Consider the following 7,320-nt stretch of genomic DNA (forward strand, 5'->3'; position numbering starts at 1 on the left):
TCTCCTATGGCTTTTCGTCGTTCCTCATTGAATCGCCGTAGAAACTGCCTGATCGGCTTATACTTCGGATCAATATTAAGAGTGTGCTCAGCAAGTCCTCTCGGTACACCCGGCATGTCAGAAGGCTTCCATGCAAAAATGTCCCGGTTCTCACGGATGAACTCAATGAGCGCGCTTTCCTATTTAGGATCCAAGTTGGCACTGATGCTGAATTGCTTAGACGAATCGCCCGGAGTAAAATCAACAAGCTTAGTGTCTGCAGCCAATTTAAACTTCATGGCCGGGTCATGCTCCGTAGTCGGCTTCTTGAGGGAGGTCATATCCGCCGGGTCAACGTTATCTTGATAAAATTTGAGCTCCTCTGCTGCACAGACAGACTCGGCATAAGCCGCATCGCCTTCTTCGCATTCCAGGGCCACCTTTCGGCTTCCATGCACAGTGATGGTACCCTTGTAACCCGGCATCTTGAGCTGTAAATAAACATAACACGGCCGCGCCATGAACTTAGCATAAGCCGGCCGCCCGAACAAAGCGTGATATGGACTCTTGATTTTTACCACTTCAAAAGTTAGCTTTTCCGCCATAGAATCATGCTCGTCTCCAAAGGCCACCTCTAGCTCAATCTTACCCACTGGATACGCCGACTTACCAGGCACCACTCCATGGAAGACGGTGTTGGAAGTCTTTAAATTCTTGTCAGTTAAGCCCATGCGCCGAAAGGTCTCGTAATAGAGGATGTTGATGCTGCTACCTCCATCCATGAGCACCTTAGTAAATTTATAACCACCAACCTGCGGTGCCACTACCAGGGCCAGTTGACCCGGATTATCAACCCGGGGAGGGTGATCCTCCCTGCTCCAGACAATAGGCTGTTCCGACCACCTCAAGTAATGAGGGACTGCCGGCTCAACAGAATTCACCGCCCTCCTATGAACTTTCTGATCACGTTTACACAAACTTGTGGTGAACACGTGATACTGCCCAATGTTTAGCTGTTTTGGATGGCTTTGATAACCCGACTGCTGCTGCTGACCTCCTTGACCAGATTGTTGTTGATTATAACCACCCTGGCTTCCCTGAAAACCGGATCCTGAACCGCTCCCAGGCCATGAAAGCCACCAGCTCCTGAGCCGCCGCCTGGGCCTTGATTGCCATCAAACGTATTAGAATTCTTGAAAGCCTTCATGATTGCGCAATCCTTCCATAAATGAGTCGCTGGTCGTTCCCGGGTGCCGTGTTTCGGGCAGGGCTCATTGAGTAGTTGCTCAAGAGATGGACCTGACCCGCCAAACCGAGGGGGTGGCTTTCCTTTGCACTTATGATTGTTACCCTGTGCATTGGCCACAAATTCCGGGTTACCGTCCGCCTTACGCTTATTGCCTCCTTGACTCGCCGGGTTATGCTGCTGACCCTTTCCATTACCATTCTTCTTTCCCTTCCCTGTCTTTTCCTCATCAGACGCAGGATCCTTGGTACTATCAGAATCGGCATACTTGACTAAAGCCGCCATCAGCGCCCCCATATCGTTGCAATCACGCTTAAGGCGCCCCAGATTCTGTCTCAGAGGCTCAAAGCGGCAATTCTTCTCCAGCATGAGAACTGCTGAGCCGGCATCCATCTTGTCAAACGAATGTATTATATCTTTGACCCGGCGCACCCAATTAGTCATAGATTCACCTTCCTCCTGCTTACAATTTGTCAGGTCCACAATCGGCATAGACTGCTTGCAAGTGTCCTTGAAGTTCTGGATGAAACGGGCCTTTAGCTCCGCCCATGAACTAATGGAATTGGGTGGCAAACCCTTTAACCAAGAATGGGTCATTCCGTCCAACATCATGGTGAAGTATTTAGCCATCGCTTCATCACTAACCTCCAGCAACTCCATGGCCACCTCGTAACTTTCAGTCCACGCCCCAGGCTGTAAATCAGCCGTATAACTCTGCACCTTTCGAGGTCCATTGAAATCCTTGGGCAGACGTACATTACGTAGAGCTGGTACCAGACAAGGAACTCCTCCGGTTCTAGTAGCAACACCCGCCTCAACGGAAGTCGTCGGGTAAGCCGGTGAGTCCTGTTGGGCTGCTAGCTGAGCCGCCCGCTCGTCCTCCTGACGTATCCGATCCTGAACCGGGTTATACCCGCCGGGCTGGTTCCGGCGCTGAGCACTACTTGACAAGGCCTCTGACTCCATGTGTCTACTGTAACTCAGGCTCCGGTTTTGACGAGGCGGAGCTAACTAGGGCGGAGGAGTTGAGTGAATCCTGTTCCGGCTGTAGGAGTAGGTCTGTTGCTGAGCCAGGGCTGTTTGGACAAGTCCCCTGATCCTCCGGGTTTCCACCGCTGTCGGATCATCACCATCTACTGGGAGAGCCGCCAAGCGAGCTGATGCTGCGATTAAGTTCTCCATGGGGTTGGAGAAGTGACCCTGTGGTATTGGTACGTAATGGGGCAGTGCCATATTGCCGTGAAGAGGCACCGTCACCGGAGGCTGGATTGGGCCTCCCTCTCTGGATGTCATAAACTGATTTGCACCTGGCGGGTTACTTGGGCCGGCCCCGGGTGTAGCAAAGAGATTCCGAGGATCATAAATCTGAGGTAAACAGGACCGAGTTTTCTGATGTCTCCTCCTCATTACCTCATTAGATGCGTTCAAGCTCAACGTGAGCTGAAAGGCCTCTGCCTGAAGTTGCTGCGCCCGTACGTCCAAAGCCGCCCGCTCTGTGGCTAATCTAGTATCCTCAGCTGCTAAGGTTTCCTTGGCCCGGGCGATCTCATCACGAACCTGTGCCACCTCTGCCTCATGCTCAGATTGGTTCGCAGGGACGACTGTAGCAGTTAACAAGGCCATAAGTTTATCCATGAGATCCATCAGCACCTGAGCCGGTGAGCGCACAGGGCCTCCTGCCCCGGCTGCTCCTAACCCGGACGTTATCGCCGCTGAGGCCGTAGAATTTTGGCCGGGGTGAGTACCAGCCATGAAGACTCCTACCCAGTTTGGCGACTCTGAGAGGTCCGGAATAGTGCTGCCATCGGAACAGCCCCCAAGCACACCATCTTGAACTTGATACAGCGAATCTGTTGAGCCGGCGGACGAATCACCGTCAGAGAGGACGGCCGGCTCACCATCACCTTCAGATCCTTCAGAAAGTTCACCTCTGTGGATGCAACCCACAAAGGCACGCTTCACGACGGGTTGAGCTCGGGCGGGTTTCGCACGCTGAGCCGTCTCGACGAGGTCGGTGCAGCTGTCCAGCTCAGGGCCCGGCTCACCAATCCGGCCGATGAAGACGTGAATTCCGCCAAAGGGGACCCGGTACCCGTACTCAATTGAGCCAGCGTCGGGGCCCCAGCCTTCGTCATCGATGTAGATCCTGCTGCGATGACTCTTGGTCATCCGGCCAACTGCGTATCCCTTGAGCCCTTCGAAGCTACCCTTCAAGAACTCAAATCCACCATGCGCTGGCCCCACGGTGGGCGCCAACTGTCGTGGAATAGTCACGGCAGATGTCCTTTTGCAAGGACTTAGTCATGGAGCCATCGCAACTAGGAAGCTTAAAGGGGTTAATCGGGACAAGGACACGCGAGGTTTATACTAGTTCAGCCCCTTACGGTGAAGGAAGGCCTACGTCTAGTTGGGTTGGAATTGCTTGAGGTTTCGATGACTAGGGAGCGAGATACGCTATCCCTGGTTCTCGATCTGTTGTTTCTTGCCCCAAGCCGCTGGCGGGTCGTCCCCTTATATACACGGGTTGACGCCCTGCGGCTTACAGAGTCCCGGCCGGCTCATAAACAGTGTCCAGCTCGACGACTAGTTACTTCTACCTTACAGTACAAGTTATACCATCATGGCGGTTTATCTTTACGGGCCTCAGAGTCGCCTGTGGGCCTTTAAGCCTTTTAGTGAACCGCCATCTTCATGCCTTGGTCTTGGGCTTCTGATGAACCTCTATTTGCGTAACCCGGCCTCTCATGGATGGCTTACACAAATAGTCATATCCCCAACAAATATAATGCAAACAAATGCATGACAAAGCATGACATGACAAGTAGCAGTGCAAGGGGTGCCCTAACGCGGTATGAGGTGGTACCGGTGAAGGGGGGAAACATCCAGGAAAATATCCCCGGCGTTTCGCGTTTTCGGACACATGAATTGGAGGGGGAAAGTTGCGTGTTTGCTATGCTAGGGATGCGTGATGGATGAACGAGTTGCGTATCCGGATTCGTCTCGTCGTTCTGAGCAACTTTCATGTACAAAGTTTTTTCATCTGAGCTACGGTTTATTTTATACTAATTTTAAAAGATTTAAATCATTTTTAGGATTAATTTAAATATTTTAATTCAATGTTATCCAAAACAGTGTTTGTTGATGTCATCATGACGTCAGCATGACATCAGCAGTCAACAGAGGTGTTGACTGGGTCGCTGACGTGTGGGTCCCACTGGTCATTGACTTAGTTAACTAAACATGATTAGTTAATTTAATTAATGTGATTAGGTTAGTTAAATAGGCTTAATTAGATTAGTTAACATGATTAATTAAGTTAATTAATTATCTTAATTAATTAATTTTATTATTTTTATTTATTTTTATTAAATTCCTTTTTTTAAATCGTCCTGGAGCTGGGGGAGGCCCACTGGGTAGTGGCTCATAGGGCCAACCGGGTGTGCGGTTCTAACGGGTATAGGGGGTGCGGGCGCCCGACCCGGGTGAGGGCCGAGCGGACACGGCTAAGCGCCGGCGCGCGCCAGGGCGGCCGGCCGGTGACGGGTGCTGCCGGGCGGGGGCGGGCTACGGCAGGGGCTGCGGCAACCGCAGCAGCAATGGGCAGCATCAGCTGCGGGTAGGAGGAGGGGAGCAGGGATGGCGGCCTGGCCGTGGCCGGTGGAGAAGCGGCCGCTGGGAGGTGCGCCGGGCAAGGGGCAGCAGGGGGAAACGACGGCGATGTACAGGACGTGCGCGTCGCTGGGTAGCGGTCGACGCGGCGGATTGTAGGCGGCTGCAGGGAGCCGGAGCGGGGCTGTAGCAGGTGAGGCCAGGTGTGGCGCGGTCGGGCCACGTGGAGGCGAGGCGGGCCGCAGGTCGTCGATGGGGGAGAGGGAGGAGATAAGGCCGGAGCCTCACCACGGGCCATAGGGTCAAGGCAGCGGTTGTCGAGGAGGATGAGGGGGACAGCGCGTGACGGGGAGGAGATCCGGCGAGGACACTTCCGGCGAGGGGTGTTCCGAACGACGGCGACGGGATCCAAGGGCGACGGGGTCGGGCGGTGGGTGTCAGAGGCGTGGGGAGGCGAGGCGGGGCGGCTTCGGGGCGGCGGCGGTGAGGCATGGTGTCGGGGACGAGCGGCGGCGTTGCGGCCTCGTCTGGGTCGTGCCCTGATCCAGAACGAGCGGAGAGGGGGGATCGGAGCGAGGGGATCGTGGAGGGAGGGGAAGTGTGGACGAGTGGGTGGGGTTACGAGTTAGGGTTTCCCCCTCGTGGGGATAAGGCAGGGGCGGGTCGGCCGGCCGGGCCAGGTGGGCCGGCCTGGCCGGTGAGCTGGGCCGTCTGGCCCAGTTGGCCAGGGGGCCTTTTTTCTGTTTAGTTTGGTTTTGTCTTTTGCTTTTGTATTTTCTTTTCTGTTATTTCTTTTCCTTTTCTGTTTTATTTATACTTTTCTATTTATTTTTAGCTGCCAACTGATTTTTGTTGATTATGAAACTTTGCATATGATTCCTAGCCAACACTATAAGGTTGCGCAAAAAGTTTGAGGCCAACTGGAACTGTTCTAATTTATAGTTGAAATAAAATGCTCTTATTTAATCTTGTTATTCCAGTAAATGAATTCCAGGGGCAATTTGGGAAACCAAATGAGGTTGGTTCCAACATGTTCATTATTTAGTGAATATTTGCCACCCATCGAACATTTTTATTTGATAGCTTAAAGAAATAATAATTTGACTTGTTATTTGAATTTGAAATTGATCTTGGTTTGAAACAAGTGAGGTTTAGCAAAAATTTAATTATGATGACCTAGCATGATTAGCAAGGGTTTACTGTAGCTTAATTATCCGGGCGTCACAATTCTCCTCCACTACAAGAAATCTCGTCCCGAGATTTAAGAGGTAGTGTAAGGGGGAAAGGTTTGGTTGCGATATTCTATCGAGTCTTCTCGGTCTCGGTTGCTTTTCTTGAAGGGGTCGATCCATTAAGTGGATTTTTTTTCATTTCTCTACTTCAAGTCATCATGATGAAGCCGGGATCCTTTCTTTAGGATCACCATCGTACTTATGGAAACACAAGGGATAAGACTTGGGAAGGGCGGAGCTGAATACATGTTAGGTACCTGGGGGGCTATCTCCGTGGAGGAGCCATAGAGACATCTCTCGAGTTGATATTCAAGAAGGTCATCGAGAGAAAGGTAAGAAGGTGCAATATGAAGTCTCAAGTGGATAGGCAATCGTTCGTTTCCTGAAACAGAGTGGAAGGGGTTCAGAGCGATGGGAATAAGTATTGTGTCTCTTACCAGAATTGGTGATCTCTCAGAATGTGGCTCATGAATTACATACAAAGCCACACGTGAGGAATAACTTTGGAAACAAGGGTGTACAGGGGAGTCAGGTTTCGATCCTGTGGACTTGTGGGTTATGGACCCACCATGTGGGTTAAATGTAGGAAGGGCAATGTCATCTTGCACGATCATGATAGCAAGGCATGTCAGAGGATAGCCTATTAGTTATGTTGGCAACAAAGTAGGTACCAAGGGCGAGGGATGAAGAGAACCATTTTCCTGCTCGTTGAACGAGGCGGACTAGTAGGCAAAGTTCTCGTCCATCGGTGGTTACCCGAATGTCATCAACAAAAGTAACAGGGTCTTTCTAACAGACTTGTAGAATGAGGTGTTTACAAAAGCAGGAGAATATTACTGCTTAGATCATATAGATCACAAGAAAGGTTAAACCAAACAATGGAAAGGAAAATATGATTACCAGATTTAAACTGAACAATGGAAAGGAAAATGTGTTTAAAAACATATTTCAAGGGTATATCCTTCCCAAGGACAAGCAGAGCATGATATCCATGATAGGATATGACGTAGAGAGCTCTTTAGGAAAGGGGAGTGAAATATCATGACATTACCCATACAATGGTGTTTGGGGTAATTGAGCAAGAAACATTTAGCATGGGGCTTCAAATGTTGTTGTTGAAAATCGGAGTACCACAGACATGCTTTGAGATAGCATTGACATGGTCATCAAGTAAGGGTCAAATTTTTGACACACAAAGGATCCATCACGAACAACTTATAGAATAAGTCTTACAATTTCCTCATGGAAGAATCG

The sequence above is a fragment of the Triticum urartu genome, chromosome 1A (assembly GCF_056163025.1).
Source record: "Triticum urartu cultivar PI428250 chromosome 1A, HENAU_Tu73, whole genome shotgun sequence".
Lineage (NCBI taxonomy): Eukaryota > Viridiplantae > Streptophyta > Magnoliopsida > Poales > Poaceae > Triticum > Triticum urartu.